At 38.6% G+C, this 17,923-nt stretch overlaps 1 protein-coding gene and 1 long non-coding RNA gene across 5 annotated transcripts in view; both read left to right on the top strand.

Annotated features, from left to right (window-relative positions):
* The window catches only part of COMMD1 (copper metabolism domain containing 1), a 155,275-nt gene that overhangs the window by 28,098 nt on the left and 109,254 nt on the right, over window positions 1-17,923 (top strand). The gene's annotated exons all lie outside the window — the stretch shown is intronic.
* LOC145544968 (uncharacterized) lies at window positions 2,434-9,412 on the top strand. Its single transcript, XR_014081769.1, has 2 exons — window positions 2,434-3,520; window positions 6,962-9,412. It is a non-coding gene; the product is annotated as an uncharacterized LOC145544968 (long non-coding RNA).

Genomic DNA, 17,923 nt, shown 5'->3' with positions numbered 1-17,923 from the left:
GGCATGTTTTGTGAGGAGAGGGGGACAAGGGAGTGAATTGACTTACCAGAAGGGAGGAGAGTTCTCTTGATCCTCAGAGAATACTTGAATCTCAGGTAGAGGGGGCTTTCAACCTTGGAAAGGGACAGGGATGGAGCCAGTAGCAACACATGTTAGCCTACTTCAGAAAGACTGTTTGTTAGCCATACTGATAACAAACCTTTGAAACTGAACATTGTGTTTGTCCAGTAAAGCATTATGGATTTATCATTTGATTCTTTTTCTCTAACCATTGATATAAAATGTTGCCTTATTGTGGAGGACCTGATTTCTTCATGTAAATCAGGGAGTAAGCTTGTCGGACAGAGTATCAGTTCCTCAAGTTGTTTTTTTGGGGGGGATAAAAGCATTTAGTGATCACTTGGAACTGTAAAATGCTGCATACTAGATGTCTTTTTTTGGAAATGAGCATTAACGTATCAAAGACACAAAGACATCATGCACAGAGAAACATGTCTAACTTTCTTTGACTTAGGGTTTCTCAAACTTAATCTATGGAATCTCAGTCCCCACCCCAACTCCCCCAGCTGTGGCAATCATAATGGTTTTAAGTGGAACAGTGGTCTGTAATAGTTAACACTTAAATAGTTCTTACTGTATGCCAGGCACTGTTTTAAGGACTTTACATATATTAATGTGTTAATCTTTGCTGCATCCTATCTTCTTTCTCCCCCCACCCCAAGTACTAGTGCCTCACAAACTGTGATCGATTGAACAAGAGGCAGTGTAGCACAGAAGCTGAGGGCCCAGACTTGGAGCCCTGACTGGGTTAGAATCCTAGCTAATTAAATCTCATTTACAGCTTGTGATCTTGAGCAAGTCACTGATTCTGTGCTTCAAGTTTTTTTAAAAAATAGAAACAAAACTTTGAGTTATTATGAGAATGTTCAGTATAAGAAAATTAGAGATTAGTATACACTTCACCTAAATTATGAATTGTTAATATTTTTCTATATTTTCTTTCTCCTTTCCTTTTTTTTTTCTTTAGTACTTTAAAATATATGCCATGATATTTCACTTTAACTTCAGTGTATCTCTAAACTATGTAACACAATATGATTATACAACCAGTACAATTAACAATAATTCCTTAATATTCAGTGTTTCTGTGATTGCCCCCAGAAGTGTCTTTTATTGCTGGTTTATTCAAACCAGGATCTGATCATAGACCACACACTGCATTTGGATGTTAAGTCTGGAAGGAAAACAACTAGTAGAGATGAGGTTGAGAGAGTTGTTTTTGGATTTTAGTAATGAAGTAGGGCATAGATTCCCTGCAGAGATTGAGGGGGTAGGAAGGAGGATTTGGAGTCTGGAGAGGCTAGAAAAAATTTGGAATAAATATAGTTAAAGGTGGAGAAATAGGTGCTAGGTAGCTTTGGTAGATGAAAATGCCCAGCAACAGAAGCATTGAGAGTCATTAATGGATATCACCTTAATCAGATGATCGAACTCAGCATCATCAATAGACAAATTGACATCTCTGTCTCATAGATAATATTTGTGCCCCCAAACCATAAACCAACTCTAATGAGTAATCTTGCAAAATAGCCACTGTAGACTCTTCAAAAAGTCAAGAGAGACAGGGTCAGTGGATGTCATCTTGGAGACTGTAAGGAGGAACAAGTTTTCCAAGTAAAGAAAACCATTTATTGGGGCATTTAAGTGAAGATTCTAGTGGCTTGAATATAAGGAGTATGGAGTTCAGAAGAGATCAAGATTGGGAGTTGTGATAACAATGTTGATAGTGCTGTTAAAATGTAACTTTCCAAAAAAGTCAACTTGTTACCCTCCTACAGATACGAAAATAAGCACACACATTACAGAATTCACTTGACTCATATTATGTGAGGCAACCAGGGAGATCTAACCCATACAAAGGAAAAATCAAGGGACTTCCCTGGTGGTCCAGTGGTTAAGCCTCCGGGCTTCCACTTCAGGGGGCGCCGGTTCCATCCTAAGATCCCACATGTTGCATGGCAAAAAAAGGAAAAAGTCAAAACAGCACAAGTTTTTGTGGTATAAAGGAATGATAAATTGTAAATTGAGACTGGACAAAACTAGGTTTTTCCCCACTCCTGTAGGAAGGAGGGGGAATGTCGAATTACTATTTGACAGTACATAATTTACATATCTATCAGTAGTCTACCACTTATGGAGAGTTGTTAAGTAACTCAAAGGCATTTAACTGGACTAGAATCTGATAGCCTGGAAAAGTGTGATGTATAGGATATTTTGTTCTGAGTTCCTCATTTAATCCTCACTACAATCCAGCAACACTGATGCTGGGAAAGATTGATGGCAGGAAGAGAAGTGGATGACAAAGAATGAGATGGTTAGATGCATCACCAACTCAATGGACATGAGTTTGAGCAAACTCCAGGAGACGGTGAAGGACAGGAAAGCCTGGGGTTGCAAAGAGTTGGATGTGACTTGGTGAGTGAACAACAACAACTCTCCAGCAGGGGAGATAATCTTAACTCCATATAATTACAAGATTGAGGCTTAGAATAGATAAATAACTTGCCTAAGATCTTACTTAGTAAAGGCGAAAGAATACTGAACACAAGTTATTTTGACTCCTTAATCTATAGTTTTAATCACTCATAACAGATATAAAAATGTACTCTGTAGATAAAGAGGACACCATTAGTTTCTGGAGCTGTGTTCTAAAGGAGTTGGAGAAAAGATGGGAGTTGTTGAGGGTTATCGCAACCAGAGGAAACATCTTGAGCCACAGCATTCAGATGTGACAGATGGTGGGATATTTGGGAAACGGTAAGTACAAAGAAATGTCAGCAACTCCCACCTTCCTCCTTAGAAGAAATCATTCTGCTGGTTACTTAAAATGATGTTTGGACCACTTTAGTGAGTTTGTGCATTTTAGGAGACAGTTTATTACTGAGGAAACAATAGGATTTAGGAGACAGAAAGACCTTGGATACAATTCCCAGTATTACAGTTTACTGGTTGAGTAAAGTTGGGTGAGTTGTTTAATCTTTTTGAACCTCAGTTTATTCATATACAGAATAAGAAAAATAATTTCTAATTCAGCTAGAACTAGTAGTATAATATATGTGATACTGTATATAAAACTCCTAAATAGTGCTTGGCATATGATTTGTATTTAATAATTATTGCTCTTTTTATATTAAACTCCTCCCATGTGGTCAAGTGTGAATTCTCTTTAATCCTTCAGAAAAGTCATTTACTTCAGAATTTGTATTTAGATCCAGTGGATACAGTTCACTTTAGTTCAGTCGCTCAGTTGTGTCTGAATCTTTGTGACCCCGTGAACCACAGCACGCCAGGCCTGCCTGTCCATCACCAACTCCCTGAGTCCACTCAAACCCATGTACATCGAGTCGATGATGCCATCCAGCCATCTCATGCTCTGTCGTCCCCTTCTCCTCCTGCCCTCAATCTTTTCCAGCAACAGGGTCTTTTCAAATGAGTCAGCTCTTTGCATCAGGTGGCCAAAGTATTGAGTTTAAGCTTCAACATCAGTCCTTCCAATAGACACCCAGGACTGATCTCTTTTAGCATGGACTGATTGGATCTCCTTGCAGTCCAAGGGACTCTCAAAAGTCTTTTCCAGCACCACACTTCAAAAGCATCAATTCTTTGGCCCTCAGCTTTCTTTATACTCCAACTCTCACATCGATACACGACTACTGGAAAAACCATAGCCTTGACTAGACGGACCTTTGTTGGCAAAGTAATGTCTCTGCTTTTAAATAAGCTATCTAGGTTGGTCATAACCTTCCTTCCAAAGAGTAAGCGTCTTTTAATTTCATGGCTGCAATCACCATCTGCAGTGATTTTGGAGCCCAGAAAAATAAAGTCAGCCACTGTTTCCACTGTTTCCCCATCTATTTCCCATGAAGTGATGGGACCAGATGCCATGATCTTAGTTTTCTGAATGTTGAGCTTTAAGCCAACTTTTTCACTCTCCTCTTTCACTTTCATCAAGAGGCTCTTTAGTTCTTCTTCACTTTCTGCCATAAGGGTGGTGTCATCTGCATATCTGAGGTTATTGATATTTCTCCCAGCAATCTCTATTCCAGCTTGTGTTTCATCCAGCTCAGCGTTTCTCATGATGTATCTGCATAGAAGTTAAATAAGCAGAGTGACAATATACAGCCTTGACATATTCCTTTTACTATTTGGAACCAGTCTGTTGTTCCATGCTCAGTTCTAACTGTTGCTTCCTGACTGGCATACAGGTTTCTCAAGAGGCAGGTCAGGTGGTCTGGTATTCCCATCTTTTTCAGAATTTTCCACAGTTTGTTGTGGTCCACACAGTCAAAGGCTTTGGCATAGTTAATAAAGCAGAAATAGATGTTTTTTCTGGTACTCTCTTGCTTTTTTGATGACCTAGCGGATGTTGGCAATTTGATCTCTGGTTCCTCTGCCTTTTCTAAAACCAGCTTGAACATCTGGAAGTTCACGGTTCACATATTGCTGAAGCCTGGCTTGGAGAATTTTGAGCATTACTTTACTAGCGTGTGAGACGAGTGCAATTGTGCGGTAGTTTGGGCATTCTTTGGCATTGCCTTTCTTAGGGATTGAAATGAAAACTGACCTTTTCCAGTCCTGTGGCCACTGCTGAGTTTTCCAGATTTGCTGGCATATCGAGTGCAGCACTTTCACAGCATCATCTTTCAGGATTTGAAATAGCTCAACTGGAATTCCATCCCCTCTGCTAGCTTTGTTCGTAGTGATGCTTTCTAAGGCCCACTTGACTTCACATTCCAGGATGTCTGGCTCTAGGTGAGTGATGACACCATCGTGATTATCTGGGTCATGAAGATCTTTTTTGTATAGTTCTTCTGTGTATTCTTGCCACATCTTAATATCTTCTGCTTCTGTTAGGTCCATACACTTTTTTTCCTTTATTGTGCCTGTCTTTGCATGAAAATTTCCTTTGGTATCTCTAATTTTCTTGAAGAGATCTGTAAGTCTTTCTCATTCTATTGTTTTCCTCTATTTCTTTGGATTGATAACTGAGGAGGGCTTTCTTACCGCTCCTTGCTATTTTTGTAACTCTGCATTCAAATGGGTATATCTTTCTTTTTCTCCTTTGCCTTTAGCTTCTCTTCTTTTCTCAGCTATTTATAAGGCCTCCTCAGACAACCATTTTGCCTTTTTGCATTTCTTTTTCTTGGGTATGGTCTTGATCACTCCCTCCTGTACGGTGTCCTGAACCTCCATCCATAGTTCTTTAGGCACTCTGTCTATCAGATGTAATCCCTTGAATCTATTTGTCACTTCCACTGTATAATCGTAAGGGATTTGATTTAGGTCATACCTGAATGGTCTAGTGGTTTTCCCTACTTTCTTCAGTTTAAGTTTGAATTTGGCAATAAGGAGTTCATAATCTGAGTCACAGTCAGCTCCTGTCTTGTTTTTGCTGACTGTATAGAGCTTCTCCATCTTTGGCTGCAAAGAATATAATCAGTCTGGTTTTAGTATTGACCTCTGGTGTTGTCCATGTGTAGAGTCTTCTCTTATGTTTTTGGAAGAGGGTGTTTGCTATGACCAGTGCCTTCTCTTGGCAAAACTCTGTTAACCTTTGACCTGCTTCGTTTTGTACTCCAAGGCCAAAGTTGCCTGGTTGGAGTAGACTCTAAACACATTTTTTGTGTTCAGAGGGCGTCCAGTCCAGATTTTTAGATGTTGGGCTCAAAGTATCTTTAGATTTTAGAGTGATACATCAATGTCAGGTTACTTCCCAGAGCGGAGCATGAAAGATCATGTTTTTGGTGACCTTCCCAAGTGACCCAAATTTGAAGTTATAAGTGGTTTTAAGTTTAAAGCAAATTGTCCAGCTTCAGCTTGTAGGTCTTTGGAGCAAGATTACCTAGAGTCTCAATAAGAATCTGGGCAGTCAGGTTTTAGTTGTCAGTGATGTCAAGTCTCACATGCTTGTGAAGTAATGCTCAAAATTCTCCAAGCCAGGCTTCAAAAATATGTGCACTGTGAAGTTGCAGATGTCAAGCTGGATTTAGAAAAGGCAGAGGAACCAGAGATCAAATTGGCAACATCCAGTTTATCATTGAAAAAGCAAGAGAGTTCCAGAAAAACATCTATTTCTGCTTTATTGACTATGCCAAAGCCTTTTACTGTGTGGACCACAATAAACTGTGGAAAATTCTGAAAGAGATGGGAATACCAGACCACCTGACCTGCCTCTTCAGAAATCTGTATGCAGGTCAGGAAGCAACAGTTAGAGCTGCTCATGGAACAACAGACTAGTTCCAAATAGGAAAAGGAGTACGTCAAGGCTGTATATTGTCACCCTGCTTATTTAACTTATATGCAGAGTACATCATGAGAAATGCTGGGCTGACTCAAGCACAGGCTGGAATCAAGATTGCCAGGAGAAATATCAATAACCTCAGATATGCAGATGACACCACCCTTATTGCAGAAAGTGAAGAAGAACTAAAGAGCCTCTTGATGAAAGTGAGAGAGGAGAGTGAAAAAATTGGCTTAAATCTCAACATTCAGAAAACTAAGATTATGGCCTCTGGTCCCATCACTTCATGACAAATAGATGGGGAAATAGTGGAATCTGTGGCAGACTTTATTTTTTTGGGCTCCAAAATCACTGCAGATGGTGATTGCAGCCATGAAATTAAAAGATGCTTACTTCTTGAAAGGAAAGTTATGACTAGTCTAGACAGCATATTAAAAAGCAGAGACATTACTTTGCCAACAAAGATCCATCTAATCAAGGCTATGGTTTTTCTAGTAGTCATTTATGGGTGTGAGAGTTAGACTGTAAAGAAAGCTGAGTGCTGAGGGATTGATGATTTTGAAGTGTGGTGTTGGAGAAGACTTTTGAGAGTCCCTTGGACTGCAAGGAGATCCAACCAGTCCATGCTAAAGGAGATCAGTCCTCGGTGTTCATTGGAAGGACTGATGTTGAAGCTGAAACTCCAATATTATTGCCACCTGATACGAAGAACTGACTCATTGGAAAAGACCCTGATTCTGGGAAAGATTGAAGGCGGGACGGGAAGGGGACAACAGAGGATGAGATGGTTGGATGGCATCACCGGCTCAATGAACATGAGTTTGGATAAACTCCGGGAGTTGGTGATGGACAGGGAGGCCTGGCATGCTGCAGTCCATGGGGTCACAAAGAGTTTGACATGACTGAGCGACTGAACTGTACTGGACTGATGTCAAGTCAAGAGAGTAAGAGAAAAAATTGGAACAATATGGCAGGATTCAGTTAACTTGGAGGTAAAAAATAGCTCAAAGACAATGAAAAGAACTAGACTCTGATAACTCAGAAGAGTTGTAGTTTTCTGCTAAAAAAATTGTCTCTTCAATCATAAAATTTCCCTTTATATTCATCCCCATTTTGATCAATAATATCAAAGTAAGATTATCCTCGTTTATACAATAATCCTAATCTAATTAAATTTGTCCTAATTATTTACATAAACACAATAATTATATTGATCACTTAAACTTTTTAAAATTTTCTTTGCTGGGACTTTTATAAGGAATCTCAGATTGGACTTAAAACTCATTTGAGATCAGAAAGCGAAATTAAGAACTTACCACCAGACTTTACCTGCAGTAATCTATAGATTTGGGTAAATTCCTCTCTTCTTGAGGTCCTCTAAATATCTTAAAGTTCCTAAACTTACCACCAGTGAGCTTCCTCAGTCACCTGTAAGGCTGGTAACCTGTAAGTTAGGTTACAGGCTAACCTCCAAGAGCACTTTGTAAGCACTGACTATCAACCATAGTTTCTTAAAACCATCTGATCATATCTAAGTCTGTGCACATCATTCTTCAATGTGGAATTTCAGTACAAGCCTTGATAATACAACCAATGTTTTCAATTGTGTCCTGATACAAAGAGAATTTTCAAGAACAACTATATTACATTGATAATAAGAATATGCAATAGGAGTTTCCAAAATCTGGAGGGATCCAGCAGGGAGAAACAGATACATGTTTTATTTTTGTTTACAAAGGTATAATCTACTAAGTTGTGAGTTATAGATATCTTTAGAGAAGAGAGAAAAGGGGGCATTTATCTCCAGAAAATAGATTATTGAAGAACCAACAGTGTTCCAAACAAACAAAGAAAACAGAGTGTTAAAATCATAATTATTCTTCCTCAGTTGATTTGTTACCATGTAATTAGTCCTCTTTCTGCTTGATCTTAGTTTATAAATCTTAAAAAGGAAAGGTTACAACAGACAGTGCAGAAATACAAAGGATTATAAGAGACTGCTGCTGCTAAGTCGCGTCAGTCGTGTCCGACTCTGTGCGACCCCATAGACGGCAGCCCACCAGGCTTCCCCGTCCCTGGGATTCTCCAGGCAAGAGTACTGGAGTGGGTTGCCATTTCCTTCTCCAGGGCATGAAAGTGAAAAGTGAAAGTGGAGTCGCTCAGTCGTGTCCGACTCAGTGACCCCATGGACTGCAGCCCGCCAGGCTCCTCTGTTCATGGGATTTTCCAGGCAAGAGTACTGGAGTGGGGTGCCATTGCCTTCGCCATTTTACTGCCATATAGTTGCTATAAGAGACTATGAGCAACTATATGGCAGTAAAATGGATAACCTGGAAGAAATGGACAGATTCTTAGAAAAGTTCAGGCTTCCAAGACTGAACCAGGAAGGAATAGAAATTATGAACAACCCAATTACAAGCACTGAAATTGAAGCTGTGATAAAAAATCTCCCAAAAAACAAAAGTCCAGGACCAGATGGCTTCACAGGAGAATTCTATCAAACATTTAGAGAAGAGCTAATGCCTATCCTTCTAAAACTCTTTCAAAACATTGCAGAGGAAGGAACACTTCCAGACTCATTCTACGAGGCCACAATCACCCTGATACCAAAACCAGACAAAGACAACACAAAAAAAGAAAACTGGAGGCCAATATCACTGATTAACATAGAAGCAAAATTCCTCAACAAAATTTTAGCAAAGAGAATTCAGCAACACATCAAAAAGCTCATATACCATGATCAAGTTGGGTTTATTCCAGGAGTGCAAGGATTCTTCAATATATGCAAATCAATCAATTTGATACCTCATATTAACAAATTGAAAGTTAAAAATCATATGATAATCTCAATAGATTCAGAAAAAGCCTCTGACAAAATTCAGCACCCATTTATGATTAAAACTTCAAAAAATGTGCATAGAAGGAACGTACCTCAAAATAATAAAGGCCATATATGATAAGCCTACAGCAAACATTATTCTCAATGGTGAGAAACTGAAAGCATTCCCCCTAAGATCAGGAATAAGACAAGGGTGTACACTTTCACTACTGTTATTCAACATAGTTCTCGAAGTCCTAGCTGCAGCAGTCAGAGAAGAAAAAGAAATAAAAGGAATCCAGATTAGAAAAGAAGAAGTAAAGCTCTCCCTGTTTGCATGTGACATGATACTGTGCATAGAAAACCCTAAAGATAGTATCAGAAAATTACTAGAGCTAATCAGTGAATTTAGCAAAGTGCAGGATACAAAATCAATACACAGAAATCACTTGCATTTCTATATACTAACAATGAAAAATCAGAAAGAAATTAAGGAATCAATCCCATTCACCATTGCAACAAAAAGAATTAAAGATCTAAGAATAAACTTATCTAAGGAGACAAAAGAACTAGACACAGGAAATTATAAGACACTGATGAAAGAAATCAAAGACAACATAAACAGATGGAGAGATATTCCTGGGTAGGAAGAATCAATATTGTGAAAATGACTGTGCTACCAAACACAATCTACAGATTCAGTGTGATCACTATCAAATTACCAATGGCATTTTTCACAGAAGTAGAACAGAAAATTTCACAATTCATACAGAAACACAAAAGACCCCGAACAGCCAAAGCAATCTTGAGAAAGAGGAATGAAGCTGGAGGAATCAACCTTACTGACTTCAGATTATACTACAAAGCTACAGTCATCAAGACAGTATGGTACTGGCACAAAAAGAGACATATAGACCAATGGAACAAGATAAAAAGCCCAGAAATAAACCCCTGCACCTATGGGTGCCTTATTTTTGACAAAGGAGGCAAGAACATACAATGGGGCAAAGACAGCCTCTTCTATAAATGGTGCTGGGAAAACTGGACAGGTACTTGTAAAAGAATGACATTAGAATACTTCCTAACACCATACACAAAGATAAACTCAAAATGGATTAAACACCTAAATGTAAGAGCAGAAACTATAAAACCCTTAGAGGAAAACATAGGTAGAATACTCAGTGACATAAAACAAGATCCTCTATGACCCACCTCCTAGAGTAATGGAAATAAAAACAAAAGTAAACAAGTGGAACCTGATTAACTTAAAAGCTTTTGCACAGCAAAGGAAACTATAAGCAAGGTGAAAAGACAACCCTCGGAATGGGAGAAAATAATAACAAATGAAACAACTGACAAAGGATTAATTTCTAAAGTATACAAGCAGCTCATACCAGGAAAACAAACAACCCAATCAAAAAGTGGGAAAGAGACCTAAACAGACATTTCTCCAAGGAAGACATACAGATGGCTAACAAACACATGAAAAGATGCTCAACATCACTCATTATTAGAGAAATGCAAATCAAAACCACAATGGAGATATCACCTCACACCGGTCAGAATGGCCATCATCAAAAAGTCTACAAAAATGCTGGAGAGGATGTGGAGAAAAGGGAATGCTCTTGCAGTGTTGGTGGGAATGTAAACTGATACAGCCACTATGAAAGACGATATGGAGATTCCTTAAAAAACTAGGAATAAAACCACCATAGAAAGAAAAGAAAGAGTGAAGTTGCTCAGTTGTGTCTGACTCTTTGCGACCCCATGGACTGTAGCCTACCAGGCTTCTCTGTCCATGAGATTTTCCAGGCAAGGGTACTAGAGTGGGTTGCCATTTCCCTCTCCGGTGGACCTTCCCAATCCAGGGATTGAACCTGGGTCTCCCACATTGCAGGCAGACGTTTTACCATTTGAGCCACCAAGGAAGCCACCATATGACCCAGTAATCCCACTCCTAGACATATACCCTGAGGAAACCAGGGTTGAAAAAGATACATGTATCCCATTGTTCATTGCAGCACTATTTACAATAGCTAGAACATGGAAGCAGCCTAGATGCCCATCAACAGATGAATAGATAAAGAAGTTGTGGTACATATACACAATGGAATATCACTCAGCCATAAAACGGAATGCCTTTGAGTCAGTTCTGATGAGGTGGATGAACCTAGAACCTATTATACAGAGTAAAGTGAGTCAGAAAGAGAAAGATAAATATCGTATTCTAACACACATATACGGAATCTAGAAAAATGGTTCTGAAGAATTTATTTACAGGGCAGCAGTGGAGAAACAGGCATAGAGAATAGATTTATGGACATGGGGAGAGAGAAGGAGAGAGTGAGATGTATGGAAAGAGTAACATGGAAACTTCCATTACCATATGTAAAATAGATAGCCAACGGGAATTTGCTGTACTTTTATTAATAACATTTACTCACATAAATATAATCTGGGGAAGGTTAAGCATCACTTCTTATTTGACAGTGTTTCCAATGCAGTTTAACATATCAAATAAACTGAATTATCTCAAACATCTATGTTTGTAAAAGATGAAAGAACAAATCCTTTGAGTTTTTCAAGATCAAGGTTTATTTAGGATTTCATTTGGGAAAGGAAAAATATCAAAAGTTGTCAAAATGTCAAAGGTTTTGATCACTTGATTAAATAGATCACAGGTCACTTTTTTAAAAAAGACTTAATTCACTTAAAGCACCAGAAATTACTCCAATAGACATAGAATTTTTGTTTATTAGATGGATTACTTAAAAGGTAAAGAAAAATCTGTTATAATCTCTCAGGAGTAGACCAGTAGTTCAGTGAACTTTGTTCTTTTAGGAGAGGAAGAAAACCAGTAATAGTTGGCACGTGTACACTATTGATATTAAAGCTCATTTTAAAACCTTATATAATAAATCTGTTCAGTCTTAACTAACTTGACCACGTGAGATAAACTTCTCTCTTGTTTTTGTTGTTGTTTTCCCCATAGATTGTTTACAACTTTCCATATCAATTCAGGTTTTTGTCCTTTCACTTTCCTCTTTCTCTGGAACGGTCTTTAAATGACCTCCAAATAACTAGTTTAGGACAAAATTATTCCTTTTTTTCTCCCCCTTAACAAAAACATACTCTACCTTCATGCCTTGGATACTTTTCATACAGAGATATTTACCTTAATCCTAGTTCATTTCTAATAGTTTTGTTTACATATAAAATAATGATAATTTTTAACTATTAGTAACCTTTATTTTATAGAAAATATTGTGTAGTAGACAACAGAATTACATGTCATATACTAACATTTTGTAGCAGATTAGCACAATTGATGAATATATTATCTCATAACTTCTAGACATATATGCTTCTTCATAGTACACCTCAGTGCGACAAGAACATGTTTATTAACTGACCTAAATATCTTTAGTTTCTTTGTAAGAATGCTGCTGCTAAGTCGCTTCAGTTGTGTCCGACTCTGTGCGACCCCATAGACAGCAGCCCACCAGGCTCCACCGTCCGTGAGATTCTCCAGGCAAGAACACTGGAGTGGGTTGCCGTTTCCTTCTCCAATGCATGAAAGTGAAAAGTGAAAGTGAAGTTGCTCAGTCGTGTCCAACTCTTTGTGACCCCTTGGACTGCAGCCTACCAGGCTCCTCCGTCCATGGGATTTTATAAGAAGGCAAAAATATATGTACTTAAACTTATATTCAGTAGTTAATGTTCCTATGTTTTATTTCACTTAGGAATGATCCTGATATTCTACAAATATCTGTTATTTAACATAATATAACTTGGAAAGCTCAAGTTACCAAAAAGATTTTCAAAGTGCTTTAAAATAGTCATATTTTAAAACACACTTATTGTTGAAATAAAGTTTGCCAGCATAATGATTCAGTTTGATTAAAATCAAACCTGTAAGTTTTATAACCTTAAACATCTAGTAAGTGATAGTATTAGCTTATCAGACTAGTAAGTCCAAGTAGTATGAAATGTATGCCTGCATTACACTTAATGTTGACAACTTTGAGGACATTGCTGTTTTTTTTTTTAAACAGTGGTATTAAAGTTTTGTTATTTACCAAATCACATTGTTTTCAAATCATTTGAACTTGAAAAGCGTTTTGATTAGTTTCTGTATTACTGAGAGTTTTAGGAATATTAAGAATAAATCCCCTACATGTGAAAGAGTTCTGTTCTGAGAGCGATTCATAAGTCCAATTTGTTCATAAGTCCAACAAAGTGAGCTTAGATACCCAACTAACACAATCAGCTGTATAGTACTGTACTGGAATAGGTTTATAATATTCACACAAATAACATATAAAAAACAAAGCATTTTTAATCTTACAGTGAAATAACTTGAAAATTACAGTAGTACAGAATGACAGCTGACATACAGGAACTGGTGCAGAATGAATAGGCAAAAAGAGTTACTGATTGTAGGCAAAAAGAGTTACTGATTGGAGGATGGAAAGGAGATGGGAAACGGTAGAGCTGAAGGATCAATCAGCAATAGGAGACGGATGACAAACTGTAATTTCACACATGCCTGATGCTGATGGCACAGGTTCTGGTTCCTTGCTGAATTCAATTCTGTCTACCCTCTAAATGATCCAGTGATGCCTGGGTAGTACTTTTTTTCTCATCACAGATGATATGGTAGCACTGGATTGCATTCTCAATGGCTGCTGTGATTTTCCTGTACTTTTCTACATTCGGGTCCTGTGCCTCAGGAACAGTGCCTCCTCAGATAAAGAAAATCCCCTGCCATTTCTTGCATCGTGAATTTCTTCAGTTACTTCATCTTTGTCCCTCTACTCTCTCAACTATTTTCGTTTTTGTTTCCTTCATTATCACTTGCTGTTTCTTAGCAGTACCATGCTTGCTTCCAGACATCCTGGATTTGAAATAAAGGCACTCTACTGCTGTATTGAAGAAAGTGGGGAAAATCACTAGACCATTCAGGTATGACCTAAATCAAGTCCCCTTATGATTATACAGTGGAAGTGAAAAATAAATTTAGGGGACTAGGTCTGATAGAGTGCCTGATGAACTATGGACGGAGGTTCATGACATTGTACAGTAGACAGGGAGCAAGACCATCGCCAAGAAAAAGAAATGCAAAAAAGCAAAATGGCTGTGTGAGGAGGCCTTACAAATAGCTGTGAAAAGAAGAGAAGTGAAAAGCAAAGGAGAAAAGGAAAGATATACCTATTTGAATGCAGAGTTCCAAAGAATAGCAAGGAGAGATAGAAAGCCTTCCTCAGAGATCAACGCAAAGAAATAGAGGAAAGCAATAAAATGGGAAACACTGGAGACTTCTTCAAGAAAATTAGAGATACCAAGGGAACAGTTCATGCAAAGATGGGCTCGATAAAGGACAGAAATGGTATGGACCTAACAGAAGCAGAAGATATTAAGAAGCGGTGGCAAGGATACATAGAACTGTACAAAAAAGATCTTCAAGACCCGGATAATCACGATGGTGTGATCACTCATCTAGAGCCAGACATCCTGGAACGTGAAGTCAAGTGGGCCTTAGGAAGCATCACTACGAACAAAGCTAGTGGAGGTGATGGAATTTGAGTTGAGCTATTTCAAATCCTGAAAAATGATGCTGTGAAAGTGCTACTCTCAATATTTCAGCAAATTTGGAAAACTCAGCAGTGGCTACAGGACTGGAAAAGGTCAGTTTTCATGTCAGTCCCAAAGAAAGGCAATGCTAAAGAATGCTCAAACTACCGCACAATTGCACTCATCTCACATGCTAGTAAAGTAATGCTCAAAATTCTCCAAGCCAGGCTTCAGCAATATGTGAACCGTGAACTTCCAGATGTTCAAGCTGGTTTTAGAAAAGGCAGAAGAACCAGAGATCAAATTGCCAACATCTGCCTGATCTTCGAAAAGAAAGAGCGTTCCAGAAAAACATTCATTTCTGCTTTATTGACTATGCCAAAGCCTTTGACTGTGTGGATCACAATAAACTGTGCAAAATTCTGAAAGAGATGGGAATACCAGACCACCTGACCTGCCTCTTGAGAATCCTGTATGCAGTTCAGGAAGCAACAGTTAGAGCTGGACATGGAACAGCAGACTGGTTCCAAATAGGAAAAGGAGTACGTCAAAGCTGTATATTGTCACCCTGCTTATTTAATTGATATGCAGAGTACATCATGAGAAATGCTGGGCTGGAGGAAGCACAAGCTGGAATCAAGATTGCCAGGAGAAATATCAATAACCTCAGATATGCAGATGACACCACCCTTATGGCAGAAAGCAAAGAAGAACTAAAGAGGCTCCTAATGAAAGTGAAAGAGGAGAGTGAAAAAGTTGGCTTAAATCTCAACATTCAGATAACTAAGATCATGGCATCTGGTCCCATCACTTCATGGCAAATAAATGGGGAAACAATGGAAACAGTGAGAGACTTTATTTTTTTGGGCTCCAAAATCACTGCAGATGGTGATTGCAGCCATGAAATTAAAAGACGCTTACTCTTTGGAAGGAAAGTTATGACCAACCTAGACAGCATATTCAAAAGCAGAGACATTACTTTTTCAACAAAGGTCCGTCTAGTCAAGGCTATTGCTTTTCCAGTGGTCATGTATGGATGTGAGAGTTGGACTGTGAAGAAAGCCAAGCGCTGAAGAATTGATGCTTTTGAACTGTGGTGTTGGAAAAGACTCTTGAGAGTCCCTTGGCCTGTAAGGAGATCCAAACAGTCCATGCTAAAGGAGATCAGTCCTGGGTGTTCATTGGAAGGACTGATGTTGAAGCTGAAACTCCAATCCTTTGGCCACCTGATGCGAAGAGCTGACTCATTTGAAAAGACCCTGATGCTGGGAAGGATTAGGGGCAGAAGGAGAAGGGGACGACAGAGGATGAGATGGTTGGCATCACCAACTCAATGGACATGAGCTTGGGTAAACTCTGGTAGTTGGTGATGGACAGGGAAGCCTGGTGTGCTGTGATTCATGGTGTCGCTAAGAGTCGGACACAACTGAGCAACTGAACTGAACTCCTATATTTTATGTAATACTGTCTAGTAAAGTACACAAAAGCACAGACACTTGTAGAGGATGCATGCATGTGACAGTGTACACCAGACACATGAATTAACTTATATGATTGGACATACGAATACACGTTCACATCTTTGAGAGTTTGCCTCTTGAAGGTTCATATGTAGGGCACTTACTGTAGTTTATATAAGCACTTACTTTTCCCTAAGTCGATTAGAATAGAGCTTCTTTGTTAATTTAGTAATATGGAGATAGGAAAATATTATATATGCGTAACATATTTTTAGACAGGAAAGTAGAGAGCTTTATGATCATCCTAAAATTTTAGCTATGCATCAGACATAAATTCAGTAATACAGAATCCACTTGTTTATATCTAAGAATTCTCATCTTTGTCCCACCTTGTGTTTTTACTGAATAGTGTGTCTGGTAAATGGGACAAATTGGTACCTGCTCAGTATAAGGGCTATAGCTTTTTACCTCTATTTTGGGAGAGTATTAAGGTTTTCTTTTGTCCTGATATATAATCTTGTAGAGAATGTGGACTAACAATTAACCTTCTTATCCAAGTGGTTGCTTTTGTGGTTCCCCGAGTCCTTAGAGGGAGTGGGCAGGGGTATGAAGTTCCAGTGACTCTAGGGAGTTGAGGTGCTCCCATGCAATGAGCAAAACCTTGGAGAAGCCAGCTTAGGAAATCTTAAGTTTTTCTAAAGAAGCTTTGGAAGTTCTAAATTATTCTTGTAAAGGCATACCAACAAGGGAGAAAGCAGAGAGTTAAAGTTAGTGGTGTAGTGGCAGAGCATGTGGTCAGCAGGGGTTTGAGAAGGACGATTTCAGTTGACTTAAGTTCCCATGACAGGAGCAGGACCAAGTAGTGAGAACAGAGAGCCTTGAAACAGAAATCCAAGAACTCACAGCCTGAGTAAGCATAGAGCCTTCAAAGCAGCAGAGAGACCTGGAAACCAAAGGCAGAAATAGCTTCCATCCCAAGGTTTACCTTAGAAAAAAGAAGCCTGGGACTCTAACTCAGCTTCAGAAAGTGAGCTAATTCAAAATGTGATGCAAACCATAAGCCTTTTTATGGGTTAGGCATAGCTTCAAGAGACATCCCCCCAGAAGGTACACAGAAGTGACATGTCAGTTTAAATCTTTGGCCCATTTTAAAATTCAGTCATTTTGTGTTATTAGTGAGTTATAACAACTTTAAAAATATATATTCTGAATACATTTGTTATCAGAAATGTAACTGGCAAATATTTTCTCCCAGTCTGTGGCTTGTCATTTAATTGTCTTTTGAACTGCAACAAGCATTTGATTTTGCTGAAGAACAGCTTATGAATTTGTTTCTTTATAGGTTGTACTTTGGTGTATTTAAGAGCAGTTTTCATGTAGAAAAGTTCTCAAAGATATTCTCTTTTATTTTTTTCAAGAAGTTTTATAGTTTTAGGTTTTACATTTTAGTGTACGATCCATTTTGTGTTAATTTTTGTGTGTCAGCTGATGTTCTCATGCATTCTCACTGGAGGAGATAATCGGTTCTTGAAGAATGAAAAAAATCTTGCTGTATTTATGTGTAAACCAGAGATAGAGCAGATAAACAGGGACTTCTCTGGTGGTCCACTGGTTCAGAATCCGCCTTAAAATGCAGAGGACATGGGTTCAATCCCTGGTCTGGGAACTAAGATCCCACATGGCTTGGGGCAGCTAAGCCTGCTGTGCCACATGAAGGTCTTGTTTGCCCCAGCTAAGACCCAATGCAACCAAATAAATATTTAAAAAAGA

This window comes from Giraffa tippelskirchi, chromosome 4 (genome assembly GCF_054371585.1).
Source record: "Giraffa tippelskirchi isolate mGirTip1 chromosome 4, T2T-mGirTip1v1.2.pri, whole genome shotgun sequence".
Classification (NCBI taxonomy): Eukaryota; Metazoa; Chordata; class Mammalia; order Artiodactyla; family Giraffidae; genus Giraffa; species Giraffa tippelskirchi.
This window is presented reverse-complemented; position numbering and strand designations above follow the sequence as displayed.